We start from the raw sequence: 24,378 nt of genomic DNA on the forward strand, positions 1-24,378 counted from the left end.
CATTCTTAGAAGTTGTCTAAGGAAAGGTATGGTGACAGATTTTCATTCTGACTTCCTTCTGAAGCATAGTAAAATACATGGGAAAATCTGCTTGCCAGTGACAATGAAATTAGGGTTAGGGTTAGGTCTCTTTGGAATCAGGGCTGAAAACTGATGTCAGGGATCAATTCTTAGAGATTCTTTAAGGAAAGGAATGGCGACAGCTTTTCTTTTGGTCTTCTTTGTGGACCACAGTAAAATATATGGGAAAATCCCATTGCCAATGAAAATGAAACCATTTTTATGATAAGGGTTAGGGTTAGATCTCCTTGGAATCAAGGCCATAAACTGATGTCAGGAATGGATTCTTAAAGATCTAAGGAAAGCAACGGTGATAGTTTTTCATTTGCACTTCTTTGTGGATCATACTAAAATACCTGGGGAAATGCCATTGTCAATGAAAATGAAACCAGGGTTAGAATTAGGGTTAGGATCAGGGGTGAAATGCTTCCAGTTTAGACCGGATCGGCTGATATGGTAGTGATGGTGGCAGGTGGTTCGGAGAACTGGTAGCAAAAATCCCTGGCCCCCCATGCCCACCAGTCCCCCAGTCACCCACTTGCCCGCTTGCCGCTTCTTTCAAAAAAGGCTTTTAAAAGGTAAAAAAAAGGCTCTGACGATCACAGCTGAGCTGCCTGATCATCAGAGCCTTTTTTTTAATTTTAAAAGCATTTTTTACAACCTATTTGGCCGAATAGGTTGTAAAAAAATGCTTTTAAAAGGTTAAAAAAAAGGCTCTGACGATCACAGCTGAGCTGCCTGATTATCAGAGCCTTTTTTTAAATTTTAAAAGCATTTTTTACAACCTATTTGGCCGAATAGGTTGTAAAAAATGCTTTTAAAAGTTTTTTAAAAAGATTGCGCATCACAGCTGATCACCCCTGCGCGCTGTTCTACTTACCCCATGCCTCTTTTTGGCGTGCACTGCGCACGCATGCGCACACCTCATGTTGGTGCATGATGCACACTGAACATGCATGTGCATAGCGCGCATGCGCAGCCAGCAAACTGGTAGTAAACTGGTTCAGATTTCACCACTGGTCAGGATTAGGGTTAGTGTTAGATCTCCTTCAGTCATCAGACTCCTTAGTCATCAGACTTAAAACTGATGTCAGGGATAGATTCTTAGAGATTCCCTAAGGAAAGCCAATGTAACAATTTTTTGTTCAGACTTCTTTATGGACCACAGTCAAATGCATGGGAAAAATCCCATTGCCAATGAAAATGAAATCATGGTTATAGTTTTTTTTTTGTTTGTTTACATTTATACCCCGCCCTTCTCCGAAGACTCAGGGCGGCTTACAGTGTATAAGGCAATAGTCTCATTCTATTTGTATATTTTTACAAAGTCAATTTATTGCCCCCCCAACAATCTGGGTCCTCATTTTACCTACCTTATAAAGGATGGAAGGCTGAGTCAACCTTGGGCCGGGCTTGAACCTGCAGTAATTGCAGGCTTCTGTGTTCTTAATAACAGGCCTTACCAGCCTGAGCTATCCGGCCCTTTTAGGGTTAGGGTTAGGTCTCCTTGGAATGAAGGCCGGTGTAAAGGATTGATTTATTCAGGATCTCTAAGGAGAGGAACGGTGACAGCTTTTTGTTCAGACTCCTTTGTGGATCACAATGAATTAAATCCCTTTGCCAATGAAAATGAAATTAGGGCCAGAGTTAGGGTTAAGGTTTAGGACAGCCTTAGATTGAAGGCTGAAAACTAATGTCAGGGATAGTTTGTCAGGGGTTCTCTAAAGAAGACAGCAATGGTAGCTTTTTGTTTGGATTTTTTTTGTCAAATACGTTGGAAAACCCCTTTGCCAATGGAAATGACACTAGGTTTAAGGTTAGCGTTAGAAGTAGGTCTCCTTTCCTCCTTCAGGGCGGAAATCTTATGTCAGGTATAGGCTCTTAGATGAAGGAAATTGACTATGACAGCTTTTTGTTCAGAATTGTTTGTGGACCACAGTAATATATATGGGAAAATCCAATTTCCAATGAATATGAATTTAGGGTTAGGGTTAGAGTTAGGTGTCCTTGAAATCAAGGCTGAAAACATATGTCAGAGTATATTCTTAGAGGTTCTCAAAGGAAAGCAATTGTGAGAGTTTTTCTCTTGTACTTTCCTGTACCGAAGGTGCTTTTTCAAGAGGCAACTGGACTTTCTGGTTGAAAGAAGCTTCTTGGATGAGAAGCAAAATGTCTGCAAAGAAAAACCAGGAAAGTCCAGTTGTCTCTTGAAAAAACACCTTTGGGACAACATGACCTGGATGACTGAGAATCTCCATAGAGATTCTTCTCTGTATTTTATCATGACCTTAAATTTCCCCCCTAATTTAATATGTAAATGTGACCATCTTGGTCTGTACTTTACTGGCAAAAGCATTCTTCTTCAAGGTAGAATAAAATTTGCCTGATACCCTTTTTGCCATGGTTTCTTGGATTGGTCTCATAGTTCTCCCTTGATGATTTTAACAAAATATTTTGTTCTATATTTTATTGTATTTGATAAGAAACTAATCATTGAAATTTGGAGCAGAGAGTACTGTGTTTCACTAGAATTATGAATGTCTTAATTGGGGATTGTAAAATCTCATCTTCTTTTTCTTTTTCTTCTTCTTGTGCCATATCTGTCATTGGACGTTGGCAATCATGTTGGCAATCCTATTTTTATCAACAGCTGCACGAAAAAGCGCTGCTGAGTTTTGTCCAAACCAGTCCCTTAGATTTTGAAGCCATGATGTTCTTCTTCTGCCTGGACCTCGTTTGCCTTCAATCTTTCCCTGGAGGATAAAGTGAAGTACGGCATATTTTTCCATGATATATCCAAAATATTCTAACTTTTGCTTTTTAATGGTTTTGATAATTTCCCTTGGCTTTCCCAGACAGCTTATCATTTTCTCATTTTTGATTTTGTCAACCCCATAAAATTGGATCTTACCTGCCCAATGTAACAGATGTATTCATTAATTATTAATAGAGTTATAAACTTCTTACTTCACTAGCTAAAGGACAATATTTTCATTATTACAAACATAGTTAACAATATCATCGTTAGCTACAAAATAGCTGGTAAATAAAATCACTTTCAATCAGTTACTTAAAAACAAACTGAATTGAAGTTACTTCCAATAACTTCAATATTAATAATATATGCAATATGGATTACTTTAGGAAAGTAACTCATAGTTGGCTCCCTAGGACTGTTGACTCTTTTAATCCCTTTCTTGTGGTTCCAATTGCATGGAATTTTTTCTACTGTTTCTTAGCCATTCATGAATATCATATTCCTATTTTGCTTTTCTTTCCCAGCAACAATCCAGAGAGTTTAACAAATATTCCCAATTTTCTGGTGTGATTATTAACTCTTCTTCAGATCTAGAATACAGAGTACAGAATAATAGAAGGGTTTTTGGAGGTCTTCCAGTTCAATCCCCTAGCCAAGCAAGAGATCCTGTACCATTCCAGACTAATATGTCCTCCTACTATTCCTCTGTTGATGCAGCCTAGGACTGCATTGGTTTTTTTGGCAGCTGCAGCACACTGCTGGCTCACATATAAGTGATTGTCTGATTTGGCTCCATCTTCTTTTTCATACTCTTAGTTTCCTCTTTTGGGGGACAACCTCCAACATCCTTCATAGGTCAATACGTCTTATCATGCATATTGCTGCAACAGCAATTTTATCTCATTCAGGTTTTTTCTTTCTTTCTTTTCCCTGTTCAAGATTTCCCCAGAGTCAGCTAATAGGCTTAATTTCTCAACACTCAACATTGAATGCTCATGCATCCTCTTCCTAAGATTGAGAAATTGATGATACAGCAGAAGTACAGGATACACAGTCATCGGAATCACTTTCACTATGTGGAAATATGGTTTAGGTAGACTTTGTAGGTCAAGCCCAAGGTCTGTAGGTGACCCTTGGCATAATTTTCAGTTGCCCGTAGCATAATTTCAAAAGCCCTTTGCAAGAGATCTATTCATGCATTCCCTAAAGGCTTCCTTTTGAGAGAAAGAAAAATTATGGGCCAGAAAAAACATGGCTGACTGCATGTTCTACTCCCATATATTTAAGCAGCCCATTTAATGCATGAATAGTACTTTGCAAAATGTAAGACAGGCAGGCAGAACCTGGGTAGATGCTTCTGTGGAAACAGGTCCCAAGTTCTCCTGCAGCCCAAGCCTATACCTAGAAGGGACGAGCCATTCCCACTGCAGTCTCAAGCAACCAATAAGAGCTGGACATATCGAGACTTCCGCTGGCAACGCAGGCTTCGCGGACGTTCCCTTGGGATCGTCTGCCCTGGGTTTCGTCAAACCGTCCCTGACAGCGTACATGGGCTGTCAAACGGTTTGTGATTCCCTCCCCTGGATGAAGGGAGAGGGAAGAGTGGTCAGGATTTGGGTAGAGCTCCCCGGGATCCCCTGGAATTTAACCAGGGGATCGAAGGGTGAGAGCTCCCCTATAGCCTGACGAAGCTCCGTGCCCAGGGTGCTTCTGTTTACACAGAACGAGAAGCCGCGACCATCTCTGTGTCAAGATTTATTCCTAAAAGAGAATTCAACACAGACAGAACAGAGCAGGAGGACTAGCAAGAATTTGCAAGTAATAAATCTTAACTTCAGCTCATAAATAGCTTTCCTTTGAACTAACTTTCAACTTGAGTGGATTTAAAATGGCGTTTGCAATAAACAAAGGAAAACGAAACTATAAAGAAGAAGAATATAACAAGCTACTTTTACAAGAACTGTTAATAATTTTTTTCTCCTTTTACCTTTTCTTTATCACAATGTTTAAGAAGAAAAGTTTATTGAAATTTTTCTTTTTCTCTTTTGGTAGATTTTACAGTTTATGAATGGCTCTTAAGCAAACAGAACTAACTATTAAAATCTTGCAAACTTTTTCATTTTAAATACGGAAACTTTTATTTTTTATTTTTTTTTTAATAGAGAATTTGCAAGTAATAAATTTTAACTTCAGCTCTTAAATAGCTTTCCTTTGAACTAACTTTCAACTTGAGTGGATTTAAAATGGCGTTTGCAATATACAAAGGAAAGCGAAGCTATAAAGAAGAGCATAACAAGCTACTTTTTAAAATGAAATGAAATGAACAAGAACTGTTAATGATTTTCACAACTAACTTTCAACTTGAGTGGATTTAAAATGGCGTTTGCAATAAACAAAGGAAAACGAAACTATAAAGAAGAAGAATATAACAAGCTACTTTTACAAGAACTGTTAATAATTTTTTTCTCCTTTTACCTTTTTCTTTATCACAATGTTTAAGAAGAAAAGTTTATTGAAATTTTTCTTTTTCTTTTTTGGTAGATTTTACAGTTTATGAATGGCTCTTAAGCAAACAGAACTAACTATTAAAATCTTGCAAACTTCTTTATTTTAAATATGGATCTTTTTTTTATTCTCTTCTTTTTTTTTTTTTTAATAGGAACTTTTGGAGGCTTATCTTTTCTTAATAAGTTTTTAAACAAGAGATTTTTACACCAATATATTAAGGATTGGAAAGTCTTTATTGTTAGATGTTAAGCTGATTGGGTGAGCAGATGGAGGAGAATGTGTAAGGAAATGTGTAAGATAGAAGACAAGGGGAAGGAGAATGCTTAAGGTGATTTTGATGGTATTTTCTTTTTTTTAATATATATACATAGGGTTTAATTTTTACAACTGACTTATTTTGGGTATATCACTATTTGATATATGTGAGGTATAAAGGAATGGGAAGATGGAATATTGTTTAACTTTTGGAGGACAGATAGAAAAATTTATGGATGTAATGTTGGTATTTGGTTAAATAGAATTTAATTGTTATAATTGATATATTTTGGATATAAGTTATAATTTTAATAATGTTATTTGTTAGATGTAAGGTAAATTGAAGAAATATTAATATTTGTAATGTTATTTGATTTATGTAAGTGATATTTTTGGAGATTGAAAATGTGTAAGGAAATGTGTAAGATAGAAGACAAGGGGAAGGAGAATGTTTAAGATGTGATTTTGATGGTATCTTTTTTTTTTTTATATATATATATAGGGTTTAATTGTAAGGTAAATTGAAGAAATATTAATATTAGCAATGTTATTTGATTTAGGTAAGTGATATTAAAGATATGAGAAGATAGAATATTGTTTACTTTTGGAGATTGGATAAAAATTTAAGAGCTGGACATATCCCAGTTGCTTCCACTTACATAATTGGTCTTTGCCAGCTATTTGTAGCTTCTTCTGTCTCAAATGAATGTGCTATAGATTGTCCTCACTTACTGACCAGTTGCTTAGCGACCAGTATTTGAAGTTACAATGGACCTCCCCAAAAGTACTTACAATCAGATTTTGAAATTCCAGCCTCCCCCATATGATCACATTTTGATTCACTTTTATGACCATTGCCAATGCCCTGCAGTTTTTATTTATTTTTTTATTTATTTATTATTTAGATTTTTATACCGCCCTTCTCCCGAAGGACTCAGGGCAGTGTACAGCCAGATTAAAACAATAATATACAAAATTAAAATAACAATTAAAATACATATTCAAAAGATGGCCGAAAATTAAAACCGTCGAATTGACCTATACTAAAATACCCCAATTTAAAATTATTAAAAATTCAGAAATTTGAAAATTTAAAAATCAAGCCAGTCCCGCTTGGATAAACAGATATGTTTTCAATTCACGGCGAAAGGTCCGAAGGTCAGGTAATTGGCGTAAACCGGGAAGAAGTTCGTTCCAGAGGGTAGGTGCTCCAGCAGAGAAGGCCCTTCCCCTGGGGGCCGCCAGCCGACATTGTTTGGTGGACGGCACCCTGAGAAGACCCTCTCTGTGTGAGCATACGGGTCGGTGGGAGGCATAAGGTAACAGCAGGCGGTCCCGTAAGTACCCGGGCCCTAAGCCATGGAGCGCTTTAAAGGTGGTAACCAACACCTTGAAGTGCACCGAAAGACCACAGGTAGCCAGTGCAGACTGCGCAGGAGCGGTGTTACCCGGGAGCAACGTGTGGCTCCCTCAATCACCCACGCTGTTGTGTCTTGCCCGCCCTCAGAGCAGCCGGGGCCTTCTTACCTGCTCCCGCACACTGAGGAATGTATGCCTCCCGGTCCCAGTCCTGGCTCCATGCCCACACAAACTGCAGAAGGAGAATCTCCCTGCCCCAGCCCTGACTCCATGCCCAGGCAAACGGAGCAGCTAGACCCCTCCCCCTCCTCCACAGCAGGTGAGCCTGAGGAGGGTTTATTACCAACAGCTGATTGGTGTGACCCTCGCATCAGAAGATTGGAGAGGCGGAGGCTACAGAGGGAAGGGAGGGGCAGGCCTTAATGAGTGCTGAGTCATGGAGCCACACCCCATGGCCTATATAAAGGATCTACTTTCTGGCAGTCTCTGAGTCAGGCAAAAGTCAAACTGATCTTGCTGAAGTCACTTACTGGTCTCCTGCCTGCTCTGAGGACTTTGCTAGGACTTTGGGCAGAGCTGCAGAGGCAAGCCTGATTCGGATTTCCCGGACCCAGCCGTCAGCGGAGGAGTGGGACACGACACACGCAGCTGCATTCTGGACTAATTGGAGCCTCCGAGTGCACTTCAGGGGTAGCCCCATGTAGAGAGCATTGCAATAATCCAGACGAGAAGTGATGAGAGCATGAGTGACTGTGCATAAGGCATCCCGGTCAAGAAAGTTATGTGACTCTGATGTTCAATGTTTTTTGCTGGTTTCTGACATCTACTTCTGGTATCCAGCAAAAACCACCCATTGGATAAAACAGATTTGTTTAACAACCATGGACTTCACTTAATGACTGTATGGACTTCCGACTGTTATTCCAGTTTCAATTACATTCGTAAGTTATGGATGACCTTATATCTAATTTTCAATTGCATTTTGTGACAAAGGATTTTACTAGTATACATTCTTGAGGCAGAACACAAAATAATGCCAACATATGTTTTGTGACTGAATGATTGGTTCCTGATTGCTTATTTGTAGCCTATGACTATCATTAAGTGTGGTACCTTATGATTCTTGACGAACGTATCTTTTCTTTTGTGTACATTGAAAGCATATGCAGCAAGACAAATTCCTTTTGTGTCCAAGCACACTTGGCCAATAAAAATTCTATTCTATCCCATTCCATTCTATATCTATATCTATATCTATATCTATATCTATATCTATATCTATATGTATGTGTGTATATGTATATACACCACCCATCTCCTTCCACTTGTGACTGAAGCACTGAAATAATCTATTAGGAAAAGTTTATAAACAGCTGGAAGCTGTTCATTCCGGTTGTGATTATTAAAAATTCAGAAATTTGAAAATTTAAAAATCAAGCCAGTCCCGCTTGGATAAACAGATATGTTTTCAATTCACGGCGAAAGGTCCGAAGGTCAGGTAATTGGCGTAAACCGGGAAGAAGTTCGTTCCAGAGGGTAGGTGCTCCAGCAGAGAAGGCCCTTCCCCTGGGGGCCGCCAGCCGACATTGTTTGGCGGACGGCACCCTGAGAAGACCCTCTCTGTGTGAGCATACGGGTCGGTGGGAGGCATAAGGTAACAGCAGGCGGTCCCGTAAGTACCCGGGCCCTAAGCCATGGAGCGCTTTAAAGGTGGTAACCAACACCTTGAAGTGCACCCGAAAGACCACAGGTAGCCAGTGCAGACTGCGCAGGAGCGGTGTTACCCGGGAGCAACGTGTGGCTCCCTCAATCACCCACGCAGCTGCATTCTGGACTAATTGGAGCCTCCGAGTGCACTTCAGGGGTAGCCCCATGTAGAGAGCATTGCAATAATCCAGACGAGAAGTGATGAGAGCATGAGTGACTGTGCATAAGGCATCCCGGTCAAGAAAGTTATGTGACTCTGATGTTCAATGTTTTTTGCTGGTTTCTGACATCTACTTCTGGTATCCAGCAAAAACCACCCATTGGATAAAACAGATTTGTTTAACAACCATGGACTTCACTTAATGACTGCCGCAAAAAGTAGTGTAAAATTGGGAGCAGTCACTTGGTGACCTGCTTAATGACTGTATGGACTTCCGACTGTTATTCCAGTTTCAATTACATTCGTAAGTTATGGATGACCTTATATCTAATTTTCAATTGCATTTTGTGACAAAGGATTTTTACTAGTATACATTCTTGAGGCAGAACACAAAATAATGCCAACATATGTTTTTGTGACTGAAGCACTGAAATAATCTATTAGGAAAAGTTTATAAACAGCTGGAAGCTGTTCATTCCGGTTGTGATTATTAAAAAACTCTATATTATGTATGTATGTATGTATGTATGTGTGTATATGTATGTGTATGCAGTGGTGGGATTCAGCCAGTTCGCACCACTTGGAGAACCGGTTGTTAACTTTCTGAGCAGTTTAGTGAACTGGTTGTTGGAAGAAATCATTAAGGCAGAGAACCGATTGTTAAATGATTTGAATCCCACCACTGTGTATATGTATATGTATGTATGTATGTATGTATGTATGTGTGTATATGTATGTATGTGTGTATATGTATGTATGTGTGTATATGTATGTATGTGTGTATATGTATATACACCACCCATCTCCTTCCACTTGTGACTGAAGCACTGAAATAATCTATTAGGAAAAGTTTATAAACAGCTGGAAGCTGTTCATTCCGGTTGTGATTATTAAAAACTCTATATTATGTATGTATGTGTGTATATGTATATACACCACCCATCTCCTTCCACTTGTGACTGAAGCACTGAAATAATCTATTAGGAAAAGTTTATAAACAGCTGGAAGCTGTTCATTCCGGTTGTGATTATTAAAAAACTCTATATTATGTATGTATGTACAGTATGTATATATAACATAACATAATAACAGAGTTGGAAGGACCTTGGAGGTCTTGTAGTCCAACCCCCTGCCCAGGCAGGAAACCCTACACCATTTCAGACAAATGGCTATCCAACATTTTCTTAAAAACTTCCAGTATTGGAGCATTCACAACTTCTGCAGGCAACTTGTTCCACTTATTGATTGTTCTAACTGTCAGGAAATTTCTCCTTAGTTCTAAGTTGCTTCTCTCCATATGTATGTATGTATGTATGTATGTATGTATGTATGTGTATGTGTGTATGTGTGTATATGTATATGTATATACACCACCCATCTCCTTCCACTTGTGACTGAATGATTGTTTCCTGATTGCTTATTTGTACCCTATGACTATCATTAAGTGTTATACCTTAGAATTCTTGATGAACATATCTTTTCTTTTATGTACACTGAGAGCATATGCACCAAGACAAATTCCTTGTGTGTCCAATCACACTTGGCCAATAAAAAATTCTATTCTATTCTATTCTATTCTATTCTATTCTATTCTATTCTATTCTATTCTATTCTATTCTATTCTATTCTATTCTATTCCATTCCATTCCATTCCATTCCATTCTATATCTATATCTATATCTATATCTATATCTATATCTATATCTATATCTATATCTATATCTATATGTATGTGTATGCAGTGGTGGGATTCAGCCAGTTCGCACCACTTCGGGAGAACCGGTTGTTAACTTTCTGAGCAGTTTAGTGAACTGGTTGTTGGAAGAAATCATTAAGGCAGAGAACCGATTGTTAAATGATTTGAATCCCACCACTGTGTATATGTATGTATGTGTGAGGGACTGCAAAAGCAGCAGTGAATGTGCGGAGGAGAAAAAACACAGTGGGGAGGGGAGGGAATGCTGAAAACAGAAAGCAAGAATTTTTATAGTCCATGTTTTTGTAAGAGTGTCACAGGGATGCCAGGCTATGCTGGTGACACTGTTGCAAGAAACCAAGCCAGTAAACCTCTCTCCTATTAGCCAAACCACAGTTCTGGATGCAACCACACCAAAAATATTAAGCAATCTTAAAAAACCAAGAAGATGAAACAGGAACGGCTTTAGCGGTTTTAGCTGCATGAAGCTTGCTGCTTGGTATGTTGACGATGATGGACTCTCAACCTATACGGTGAATGTCAAAGTCACATGGCAGTGGGGATTTTTCTGTCTTCTGAGGACAGCGTGGGAATGTTCTTTTAGCCCAAGTTCCTTCAGAGTACTGTTCAACAAAGATAATTTGCATGTACCATGGCACCCTTCTGTGAATATGCCAGGGACTGAACTTTTTCTTATGATGATTTTTTTTTTAGTGTAAAGACATGGCGTTGAAAATAATTAGCATTCTTTTCTTGATGGAGTCATCCACTAAGTATTCTTGCTGTGAAAATTATATTGAAATGGAGAAACTAGTGTAATAACCGTATAGCTGTAATGGCTAAGAGAGAAAGGGTTTTATTCTATTTTCTATAATCTGAAAGTGAATGTTGATTCAAACTGAGACAGCTGAAACTGAGCTGATAAATGGGATCTCATAAGCAGGACTTTCCTGGCAGAATTCCAAATTCAGAGAAGAGCTAAAGATGTATAATGGAAGAGCTCATAAAGCTATCTCACAACATGTCCCTGGAACAAGGAATATCAGAGATATCCTCAAGATATGGTCAAAAGAGTTTACATTTGGGGTCTCCAATCTTGGTAACTTTAAGACTTGTAGACTTCTATTCCCAGAATTCCTCAGCTAGTTCGGTTGGACACCACCAGTGTAGATGGTACTTGAAACCATGACACACACACACACAAACCTGGGCACAATTTTAATCATTCAACATGGCCGCCATCTTGACTTTTTTCACCTATCCTGTGATCATCTTTTGGAAAGTTATACTAGATGTATAATTGGTAGCATTCCCCCCCCCCTTTCCTTGGGAATAATTTCCTTTTCTTTTAAGTAAACCACACATGACCCACCCTGCCAAAATCAGAAGCTTCCCTTCCAGGATGTACATTTTACCCTGCAGCCCCCAGATCTATTATTATTCTGGTGCATTTTTGCTGATCTTGAGAGTGATTGGTCATACCCTCACTAGGTGAATAATATTCTGAGGGCAAAAAAGTCTGCAAAGAAGCTATTCTTTAAACTGGTGATTAGAAAAGGGTTCAGGCTATTTCTCAGAAGTGACAAATGAATAACTCTAGTAAAAAGCCAGTGTTTGTCTTCATGAATACATCAAACCTGTTGTGTTTCAGCGAGTTAAGTTCAACAAGAGCAACCTCTGTTCAGACTAAAACCACAATCTGTTAGTTCTAGTATCACAATGAAAATATGTGCTTATCCCTCCATTGAAACCAAGGGATTTATGTTTGGGTGAGCTCGACATTTTTAAGGGTCAGTTTCTAGTCAGCAATTCCAATGCCTGCAACTTCCGATAATGGGTTATGAATGCAGTCATAGCCATAGCTTCTGCTTCTGCTTCCTTGGGCAGAAGAATGTGTGCACATGGATGGCTTAAGATTTCTCCTCAGAAAGGTTTCTGGAGGAGGCGTAAAGAAAATGCCAAGAATGTGAGAGCCATTTTGATGAGGGCAGCTCCCTTTCTTCCTTCTCTTCCCCCACCCTCAGATAGTTAAGGGAACTCTTTGTGCAGGGAAGTCTTTGATGACATACAGAAGGCTCATCTTCATGCCCCATGAAGCCCGGCATCAGGATATCGCCCATGCGGCTTTTTAGAAGGCATCTTCATAACGTCCATTTAAGTCATCTCCAGCCTATTGAAGAGGCATCAGAAAGATGCATTTAACACTTCTTGTTTAAAAATAGCATTTTCCCTCTTCTTCCAACAGGTCTTAATGTATGAATGAGATGCAGCACCTTGTTGATGAGGTTGGTGGCAATGCATCTGCCCAATTCCCATGGGACAGATGAAGTTATGGTGGGCATGCCCGCTTCCCTTGGGCTGCTAAGCACTGTGCTCCCTGATAATTTTTTGCTTCTGTTGCCAGGGAGACCAGGTGCATCTGCCGATATAATTTCTGACCATTATTTTGGAAGGTGCATCAACATTGTGTAGGCTCCTTTTATGTATAGTTTTTCAAAGATCACTTGAGCTGTCTTTAAAAAAAACGCTAGCACTTCTGTCCATTTAATCCAGTGAGTGCACTGATCTGACAATTGCTCTGCTATAGACTCACTTCATAACTTGCAAATGACAAGTGATTCAGTCTTCACATGACAGTGATTCTAAGCAAAGCAGAGGTTAAAAAGTGCTCTTTTGACATAATTGCATAGAGCTGTGATGCAGCATTTGAACCTGCTTGAAATCCTCATGTATTTTGTTGTTGCTTCACTGCTTGCATAAAGTCATAATCTTGAAGCACTTTAGAGCTGTTAGTCAATTACTTCTTCTGTGCAGATCTTCTAGTGACCTCTAGGCTCTGTATCTTCTATAAAGCCACAAAGGCACAAAAAAGCCACAAAATGTAACATTAGGTGCAATATATTGTTTCCTGAAATGCTTCTCCTTCTCTTCAACCCTCTTATGCTATCACATATTTCTAATTATGTGAGTAACGTCAGACACAACTGAAAAGCCAAAAAAAGACTTCTTAAATTATGATGCAAACTGAACAACAACAAAAATCCACTGGCATGAAGAGCTTATGACAAAGCCACTACTAGTAGGAACCGGGCATGGCTAGTCTAGTGAAGAGAAGGACCGGGGAGACATGATAGCATGTTCCAATATTTGAGGGGCTGCCACAAAGAGGAGGGGGTCAAATGATTTTCCAAAGCATCTGAAGGCCAGACAAGGAATAATGGATGGAAACTGACCAAGGGGAGATTCAACCTAGAAATGAGGAGGAACTTTCAGACAGTAAAAACAATCAACCAATGGAACAGCTTGCCTTCGGAAGTCGTGGGAGCTTCATCACTTGAGACTTTCAAGAAAAGATTGGACTGCCATTTGTCAGAAATGGGTCTCCTGCTTGAGCGTGGGTTAGACTAGATGACCTGTTAAGGTCCCTCTCAACTCTGTTAATCTGTAATCTGTACTAGGAAAAAAAATCCTTTGTCTTCTGAAATACTTTTTTGTCTCTCTGTGTAATTTGGTTAGCTGTTGGCAGAAAAATCTAAGCAGAGAAATGCAGGCAAAACAGAATAAGATAATGTAAATAAGAAACTACCTTAAATCTAAACTAAACTAAAACCCAGCTAAACCAAGAGATGCCCCAATTCTAGAACAAATGAGGTTAGCATTAGGATAATCTCAATGCCCAATGGGTGCAGCGGTGGTTCAGCTTGCTTGCTGTCCATGCTGTGAGAATCTTGGATTCACAAGGATTCCATCAGTGTTATGTAAGTCCATCTGGTCCTTGGAAATTGCAAATATTTTGGATTAGGCTGTCTGGCACAGAGTAGTGGTGGATTGCTCCCAGTCCTGTCTGGTTCTTGCAAACCGGTAGTAAAAGCGGTGGGAGGCTCCGCCCATCCACCCGGATGTCATAATGGATGATTTGTGCATGCCCCCCCCCCCCGGTTGCAAACTGGTAGTAAAGTTAAGTAGAACCCACCCCTGGCACGAAGGATGTGTTTATACAATACAATAGTGTAAGGGTGGGCACTGAGTGATTCAATATGTTTTGGGGAATCATTTTTGCATGTCTCTGTGGTGGAATCACCAGCTGATGGAGAGGGAACTTCTCTAAAGAAGCAGTAAAAAGATATTCCACCCTGTTTGGTGGAAACATGAAGTGAAACCCTTAGATATATATCTCTATCTGCCATTTCTCATGGGAAGGCAGGCATTTTGGTGAGATTCTTGTAATATAGGTGATCAACACTGAACTATCTGCTTAGGCATATTTAAAAGTACCTCTGGTTACTTGTGCCTGACACATCACATGAAAATGTAATAAAGCACAGTGAAAACACATGGAAACATAATAAAGATTATTTATTCAGGCACATCTTGCTAAAAACACAATTGGGAATTATTAATTTGGGATTAAGAGTTAATAATATCAATACCACTAGCAAGCATATCATGTGAATCCAGCCAGAATGATGTCTAGCTTTAAAAGGATGTCTAGCTTTGATTTAGAAAAGCCAACGAAAAGAGCTTTCCTGTGTATATTTATGTAGGCTGTTCTTTTCCTAATAATTGTATTTTGGATTGCGTCCTAAATTATGCAACTCCATTTAAAATCAGGCAAATAACAAAGCAAAACAAAAACAATCAATAAAACACAATGTAGGATGAGGTAGTTAATCTACTGCTTTTTATTCTTTCCAACTCAATGGAATGTTGGAAAGCTATTAGATAAAGTAGTTTGGGATTCTGTCCATTTTTCTATCCGGAAGATAAGTCTTCAGAAAGAAAATAGAATGGGACCAAATGTGGTCAGAGGATCTAGCAAAAGAAAATCGAGTTTAAAACTGGGCCAAATCTGGCTAGAGCATAGGGGGAAAAAATCAGAAAAAAACTATCTCCCAATATATTCCATTGGCTCAAAATGTTGTGAAGTGTTCCATTCTTAAATATAACCCAGAAGGCATGCACCGTAAACTTCTCCTTCTTTGTATAATAATGCAAAAAACAGACTACCCAAAAAAAGAAAAACAATTACAAATGTTGTGCTATGCAAAATCAGAAATTCCTAAGAGCAAACTATCTTTCTTAAAAGGGGAAGGAAGGGAGAAGAGATTAGCTTTTTCTATTCTAATGGAAACTGAACCTATACCGTCATCTACATTTTTCAATTGTTGGGATACGGTTCATAATAATAATAATAATAACAACAACAACAACAACAACAACAACAACAACAATGAATAAAACATAAACTTTTTCTAGAATTCACTTTAAAAGTGTGCCAGGCTTAGGAAATGTGCTGCAAAGATGAGGATCTTAGAGAAAATCAATTATGCATGTTAGGAAATACTTATATAAATATATTTGGCTGGCAAGCAGACAGTTACTGATCACATGTAGGAGAGAATGGATAATGATGTTTAACCCTGCTATTGAGTCTTCTTTGCAAATAATCCTTCTGGAACTTTAAAAAGATCTGGCCTCCACAACTGGTAGTGAAAGCCAGACAAGAAGATAAGTAAGAATGAACACTTTCAGTAAAGTATCCTCTAACTTTGCCCCACATTCCCATTTTATCTTGTGAACATAAGATTGGTAACCATGCCTTTGCAGAGATAACATCTCATTTATTCATCAAGGTCAGGGTGCTGCTACTTATCTTTTCCTACCCCATTCTACTCTTGCATGATTGAAATGACACTTTGGTTGAGAGGAAAAAAAATACAAACCTTTTCAGATTTTCATCAATAAAGGCTTTGGACTTTGGCATTAATTCTTTCCCTGATTGTAATGTATCTTTAAACTTTTGGAGGGATTTTTGGGCGGGAACAAGCACGTTGCTGATTGGTTCTAGCATAAGCCGAAACTGTATATAAAGAGGGATTTTGCCGGATGTTTTTTGCTGGGTTCACTATAAACTAAAGAGCTGTTGTCACTCACTGGTCTCCTGCCTCGTTATTGCCCGAATCTAACATTGGCGACGAAGGTGGGATCCTGAGGCAGTGAGATCAGGAAAAAAGAGCTGAAGGAGCAAAAGAAGACGCGAACCCAGCCAGTCCAAGGGCGGATAGTTAGCGATGTCCAGCTACACGCCGCCAGCGCCATTTGACCCAGCAAAAGAGAAATGGGGGTCATACATGGCTCGCTTCGAGTGTTTCCTCGAAGCAAACGAACTACAAGGAGTTTCGGATAATAGGAAGCGAGTGTACTTCCTGAGCCACTGCGGTCCAGAGGTTTTCGATACCGCGGAGTCACTTTCAGAGCCAACGCCGGTACAATCGGTACCATGGCAAACACTACAAACAACACTTCGAGCGCACTACGCACCGGTACCCTCAAAGTTCATCCAACGGTTCGAGTTGAGGCAGCGGGTACAGCGAGAAGGCGAATCGATAAGCGTGTACATGGCCGCGCAGAGGAAAGCCGCGAACCACTGTGAGTACAGAGATTTGGAGGACTCCTTACTCGAACAGCTCATTTGTGGGGTCAGAGACATCCGATTGCAAAGGCGGCTGCTGTCTAAGAGCAATCTGACTTTGGCAATAGCCCTGGACGAAGCCAGGGCTCACGAGATGTCTACCAAAGCGGCCGAAACATTGCAGAAGCCGAACGCACAGGGTACCGGGGCGAAAACAACACCGGTCCACAATGAGGAAGTCCAGGCTGAGTCAGAAGGTGAGGAAGAGGAGGAGGTTTTCCACACCGGCCGGCCGGAGAGAGGGGATCGGGGCGAATGCGTGAGTTGCGGGGGCCGACATCAACGACAAAACTGCAAGTTTAAGGACGCTATTTGTCGGCGGTGCGAAAAGAAAGGTCACATAGCGCAGGCCTGTCGAGCCCCCCAACCTTCCCGCCAAAAATTCAAACCGACCAATCAGAGCGCGGGAGCAGCGAAGCGGCCCGGGATTGGCCAATTCAAAAAGGGCGCGAAGTTAAACCAGACCACTGTGAGAGTGGGCCTCGCATCGACGCGACTAGAAAAAAAGATTTTTACCAAGACATACATTGAAGGAGTGCCGTGCCAGATGGAAGTGGACACCGGCTCATCCATCACGATTATGTCTTGGGGCACCCTCGTGAAAGACTTGCCAGCCGTCGCGAAGCGCCAATTACAAACTCAGAAGCTGAGAGTGCAGGACTACCAAGGAAATCGAATCCCTGTTCGAGGGGTGACGTCCGTCCAAGTCAAATATGGACAGTTCAAAAAGACCCTGCCAATCACTATAGTAGATGGAACCTTACCGAGTTTGCTAGGACTGGACTGGTTCCGAGCTTTGGGCATGGGAGTGACCGGGGTCTTCAGAAACGAAGTCGACCTCAAGGCTGAACTGCTGAAGGAGTTCGAGGACGTTTTCAAAGACTGCCTGGGCAAGTACGAGGGGACCCCTATCTCTTTCAATCTAGACCTGAAAGTTGCCCCTATCAGGTTAAAGGCTAGGAGGGTCCCATTTGCCCTTAAGCCAAAGATTGACCGGGAATTGGACAAGCTAGTTAGTCAGGGAATACTAGTGCCCGTTGACCATGCGAAATGGGAGACACCCATAGTGACCCCAGTCAAACCGGACGGATCGGTCCGGATTTGTGCTGACTACAAGGCAACGCTAAACAAAGCGTTGCAGAAGAGTGCATACCCCGTCCCAGTAGTGCAACACTTGCTGCACTCGTTGGGACAAGGGCAAGTTTTCGCCAAACTCGATTTGGCTCAAGCCTACCAGCAGTTACCCGTAGATAGCAGCACAGCCGAGGCGCAGACAATTGTCACGCACCGGGGTGCTTTCAAATGCACTCGACTCCAGTTCGGAGTTAGTGTGGCCCCAGGGCTATTTCAAAACCTAATGGAGCGACTATTACAGGGTTTACCGGTGGTACCTTATTTCGATGATGTATTGGTATCAGCTGAGAACTTAGAGGAACTGGGAGTTAGACTAAGAAAGGTTTTGGGCATTTTCCGGTCTGCCGGGCTTAAAGTTAAGCTTAACAAATGCCAAATTGGGGTAGAATCCGTGGAATTCCTAGGCTACCGCATAGACAGGGAAGGGATTCACCCCACTGAGAGCAAGGTAAGGGCCATCAGGAAGGCCCCAGCTCCCAAAAATAAAACAGAGTTACAAGCATTCTTAGGTCTTGTCAACTTCTATGCGGTATTCTTAAAACACAAGGCAACAATAGCCGAACCGCTACACAAATTACTAGCAAAGAAAGCTGTTTGGTCCTGGGGGAAGGCGGAAGCTAGGGCATTCGAAGGGGTAAAAAACCTTTTGTCTAGCGATAGCCTTCTCATTCAATATAATGGCACGTTGCCATTAGTACTAGTTTGTGATGCATCTCCCTATGGGGTAGGAGCTGTGCTCAGCCACAGATTGCCGAATGGAACGGAAGCCCCTATAGCATATTACTCATGAACAATGTCCCAGGCCGAAAGGAACTATAGCCAGCTAGATAGGGAGGCATTGGCAATAGTCTCCGGAGTGAAGAAATTCCACGAATATGTATTCGGACGAGACTTCGAGATAGTCACGGACCATAGACCCCTACTAGGTCTATTGGCAGGCGACCACCCAACACCCGTTGCACTTTCACCCCGGCTGACCCGTTGGACTATTTTCCTAGAGGCATACTCTTATAAATTGATCCACCGCCCCGGAAAAGACTTAGGGCATGCGGACGCTCTAAGCAGATGCCCTTTACCTGAAACCATCAAAGACCCGACCCCGGGGATTCCAGTCTTATTAATTGACTCTTGGGACTCTGGCCCAGTCACGTCCAAGGAAGTGGCTAGGGCATCTTACAAGGACATTACGATAAGGACTGTAATCGGTTGGGGACAAAGGGGATGGCCCGCTGCGCCGGGCGGTTCAAAGACTGCCTGGGCAAGTACGAGGGGACCCCTATCTCTTTCAATCTAGACCTGAAAGTTGCCCCTATCAGGTTAAAGGCTAGGAGGGTCCCATTTGCCCTTAAGCCAAAGATTGACCGGGAATTGGACAAGCTAGTTAGTCAGGGAATACTAGTGCCCGATGACCATGCGAAATGGGAGACACCCATAGTGACCCCAGTCAAACCGGACGGATCGGTCCGGATTTGTGCTGACTACAAGGCAACGCTAAACAAAGCGTTGCAGAAGAGTGCATACCCCGTCCCAGTAGTGCAACACTTGCTGCACTCGTTGGGACAAGGGCAAGTTTTCGCCAAACTCGATTTGGCTCAAGCCTACCAGCAGTTACCCGTAGATAGCAGCATAGCCGAGGCGCAGACAATTGTCACGCACCGGGGTGCTTTCAAATGCACTCGACTCCAGTTCGGAGTTAGTGTGGCCCCAGGGCTATTTCAAAACCTAATGGAGCGACTATTACAGGGTTTACCCGGGGTGGTACCTTATTTCGATGATGTATTGGTATCAGCTGAGAACTTAGAGGAACTGGGAGTTAGACTAAGAAAGGTTTTGGGCATTTTCCGGTCTGCCGGGCTTAAAGTTAAGCTTAACAAATGCCAAATTGGGGTAGAATCCGTGGAATTCCTAGGCTACCGCATAGACAGGGAAGGGATTCACCCCACCGAGAGCAAGGTAAAGGCCATCAGGAAGGCCCCAGCTCCCAAAAATAAAACAGAGTTACAAGCATTCTTAGGTCTTGTCAACTTCTATGCGGTATTCTTAAAACACAAGGCAACAATAGCCGAACCGCTACACAAATTACTAGCAAAGAAAGCTATTTGGTCCTGGGGGAAGGCGGAAGCTAGGGCATTCGAAGGGGTAAAAAACCTTTTGTCTAGCGATAGCCTTCTCATTCAATATAATGGCACGTTGCCATTAGTACTAGTTTGTGATGCATCTCCCTATGGGGTAGGAACTGTGCTCAGCCACAGATTGCCGAATGGAACGGAAGCCCCTATAGCATATTACTCATGAACAATGTCCCAGGCCGAAAGGAACTATAGCCAGCTAGATAGGGAGGCATTGGCAATAGTCTCCGGAGTGAAGAAATTCCACGAATATGTATTCGGACGAGACTTCGAGATAGTCACGGACCATAGACCCCTACTAGGTCTATTGGCAGGCGACCACCCAACACCCGTTGCACTTTCACCCCGGCTGACCCGTTGGACTATTTTCCTAGAGGCATACTCTTATAAATTGATCCACTGCCCCGGAAAAGACTTAGGGCATGCGGACGCTCTAAGCAGATGCCCTTTACCTGAAACCATCGAAGACCTGACCCCGGGGATTCCAGTCTTATTAATTGACTCTTGGGACTCTGGCCCAGTCACGTCCAAGGAAGTGGCTAGGGCATCTTACAAGGACATTACGATAAGGACTGTAATCGGTTGGGGACAAAGGGGATGGCCCGCTGCGCCGGGCGAGCGGTTCAAAGACTTTGCGAAAAAACAAGGGGAACTGTCGGTTCAAGGGGGGTGTCTGTTATGGGGGGATAGAGTGGTCATTCCAGAAAAACTACGGAAAAATGTATTGGAACTATTGCATGTGGGCCACCCGGGAATCGTGAGGATGAAGAGTTTAGCGAGGAGTTATGTTTGGTGGCCCTTGATGGATCAGGAAATCAGCGACAGGGTAGGGAAATGCCAACCCTGCCAAGAGTCACGGCCACTACCCCCTACAGCCCCAATTAGAGAGTGGGAGAAACCCCAGGGGCCATGGTCCAGAATTCACATTGATTTTGCCGGCCCGTTCCACGGGCAAACCTTTTTAATTGTAGTAGATGCCTACTCAAAATGGTTAGAAATTATCCTCATGAGATCCATGACGGCTGAGGCAGTCATCTCAGTCCTAAGCCACCTGTTTGTAACCCATGGGTTACCCAACACCCTGGTCTCCGACAACGGCCCGCAATTCACGGCAACTCAGTTTGAGGGGTACTTGGCAGAGGAGGGCATCAGACATGCCCTCTCGGCGCCTTTCCACCCGGCGTCAAACGGACTTGCAGAACATTTCATTAGGAGCGCAAAGGAAGCGCTATCTAGGACAAGTCCAGGCGATTGGCAAACAAAAATTGATACGTTTCTAGCAGTCCAACATAGAACCCCCTGTGTAGCAACTGGCCGCAGCCCGGCGGAACTATTGATGGGCAGAAAACTCAGGTGCCCGTTAGATCGTTTAAACCCAACCTACACCCCAGATGGGTACAGGGGGACACAAGGAAAAATTAGGGAAATGGCAGTTGGTGACCCAGTGTGGGCACACAACTATAGCGAGGGTCCAACATGGTTAAAAGGAACAATCCTTGGAATAACCGGGCCAAAATCCTATATAGTAGACATAGAGGATGGCCGAGTTTGGCAGCGACACATAGACCAAATAAGAAAGCGAATACCAAGCAAATCAGAAACAAATCAGCCAGGTCCTGACTCCCAAATGTTTGAATTCACAGCTGACTCAAGCCCGAGGCGAACGGGGGACTTATCTGAGTCCGATGAAGTCCAGCGACGCCACCCGGTTCCTCAGGAAGACAGCAGGGATGATTCTGCCAATAATCCAGGGCCGGACGGCCAGGAGGAGGAGCTAGGAGGAACTGAAAGTCCCTCCGAACAGCTCAACTCACTCCCCGAGAATGAATTGCGCAGGTCCGAAAGGGTCAGGAAACGCCCTTCCTACCTGCGTGACTACGTTGAGAAATGATATGCTAAATACATGCAAATATCAGTACAATGCGTTCTGGGAGGGGAGGAGTGTAATGTATCTTTAAACTTTTGGAGGGAATTTTGGGCGGGAACAAGCACGTTGCTGATTGGTTCTAGCATAAGCCGAAACTGTATATAAAGAGGGATTTTGCCGGATGTTTTTTGCTGGGTTCACTATAAACTAAAGAGCTGTTGTCACTCACTGGTCTCCTGCCTCGTTATTGCCCGAATCTAACACTGATAATCAAAAATCAGGCGCAAGCAAACAACCCCCCTTCCTACAATTACTTTTCTTGCTTTGGTACCCCTGCATTATTAAGAACACAACATTTGGGGATTATTGATTTTGGATTAAAGTTAATGATAAGAGCTTGCATATCATATAAACCCAGCCAGGATGAGCTAGACATCATTCAAGCTCTTTGTAACTGGACTGAGGCATGAACAGATATTTAAAACTAGGCTTATGGTGTAATTCAGTGCTTCTCAACTATTGAAGATGTGTGGACTTCAACTTCCAGAATTCCTAAGAATTGATGTCCATACCTCTTGAAGTTGTCAAGGTTGACAATCATTTGTATAATTTGTACCGAGAGCCATGCAGTGCTTAGAATGCAGCATTGCAGGTTAATCTGCATTCCCACAGCCAGGAGTTCGATCCTGACTGGATCAACTTTGACTCAGCCTTCTATCCTTCCAAAGTCAGTAAAATGAGGACCCAGATTGTTGTGGGTAATATGTTGACTCTGTAAACCACTTAGAGAGGGCTGTAAAGGCACTGTGGAGCAGTATATAAGTCTAAGTGCTATGACTATTATATGTTATTATTATATTATATGTTCAACTGAATGTTTTAAGACTGATAAATGTATATAAAATTAGTATATAGAATTAGAAGTGTGTTCATTCAGCAATGTCATTTGGAAGAAATTAAATTGTCAAATTATTAATTGAAATAGATCATATTCCTAAACCTAAAAATAAGATTGTTACATTGTGTTTTCTTTCAGTCTGGACAATCCTTTTTTTTTAAAAAAAATGCATAAAGATCAGAATTCCATGGACAATCTTTCCCCACTAAAATGACAGACATGAATTTTCAATGTGAATGAGCCACAAATTCTCACAAATAAGAATGCTTATCAAAGTATATCCCCTATATGAATGATGCTAGATTTTTTTGCCTATTCCTGTCAAAGATGTGGTGTACAGAAAATAAAGTCAATAAAATATATAAAGCTCAATAAGTCATACAAGTTTGGGTTGGGGGGATTGGCCATATAACTGTGAGTTTCCAACATGGCACCTAGAAATCTGGATACCTCCTTTGGTGCCCGCTAGATTTCTTTCTCAAACTAACTTCTTACATTTTAAAAAAATTCTTCTTCTTCTTCTTCTTCTTCTTCTTCTTCTTCTTCTTCTTCTTCTTCTTCTTCTTCTTCTTCTTCTTCTTCTTCTTCTTCTTCTTCTTCTTCTTCTTCTTCTTCTTCTTCTTCTTCTTCTTCTTCTTCTTCTTCCTCCTCCTCCTCCTCCTCCTCCTCCTCCTCCTCCTCCTCCTCCCGCAAGTGCAGGGTCTGCTTTTTGGATCATTGAGAGTCACTTTGCATGGTCACCTGTGTTTCCAGGGTACAGGCCCATGGCTTCCATATCTTTGTTGATGGTGTCTTGCCACCTCTGTCGCTGGCCATTAACTTCTATTTGGTAGGCAGTTTTGGTGATGGTGTAAGGTGCTGCTTTCAGGACATGTCCATACCAGTGGAGCCGGCCTTCTCTCATCTTCTCCATAATTGGTGCCATACCAAAATGTTGTCGAATGGTGTCATTTGTGATGTGGTCAAGAAGGGAGATGTCCGATATCCAATGGAGCATTCACATTTCCATGGCACACTTCCATACTTATTTTCTTGTTTGTGAGGGATGGGGGGAGACAAAAACTGGCTATTTGCTATTGAATTTCAGTTGGTGCCTCAGAACTTTTTCTCTGCAGAAGTGAATCTAGAAAGGGCCACACACTGTCTGTGTGTTTCTTGAGTCATTGTAAATGCTGCTTTGTAGCCTGATTTGTGATTAAGAATATGCAATAAGAAATGACAACTCTAATAAATGAAAATGTTAAATAAAAGTAGAAAACATTAATATATTTTTTGTCTTCATTTACAGTTTATTTAATTTACAATTACCGTTGTTTATTCTGTGCATCTTTCAGATCATTTACTTCTGATATAAGCCACACAAGGAGAGCCATCT

General features: G+C 41.6%; 1 pseudogene; it reads left to right on the forward strand.

Annotated features, from left to right (window-relative positions):
- Positions 1-17,933: 17,933 nt before the first annotated feature.
- Positions 17,934-22,684, forward strand: LOC131190743 (uncharacterized protein K02A2.6-like; annotated as a pseudogene).
- Positions 22,685-24,378: the final 1,694 nt, after the last annotated feature.

This window comes from Ahaetulla prasina, chromosome 2 (assembly GCF_028640845.1).
Source record: "Ahaetulla prasina isolate Xishuangbanna chromosome 2, ASM2864084v1, whole genome shotgun sequence".
Taxonomy (NCBI): domain Eukaryota; kingdom Metazoa; phylum Chordata; class Lepidosauria; order Squamata; family Colubridae; genus Ahaetulla; species Ahaetulla prasina.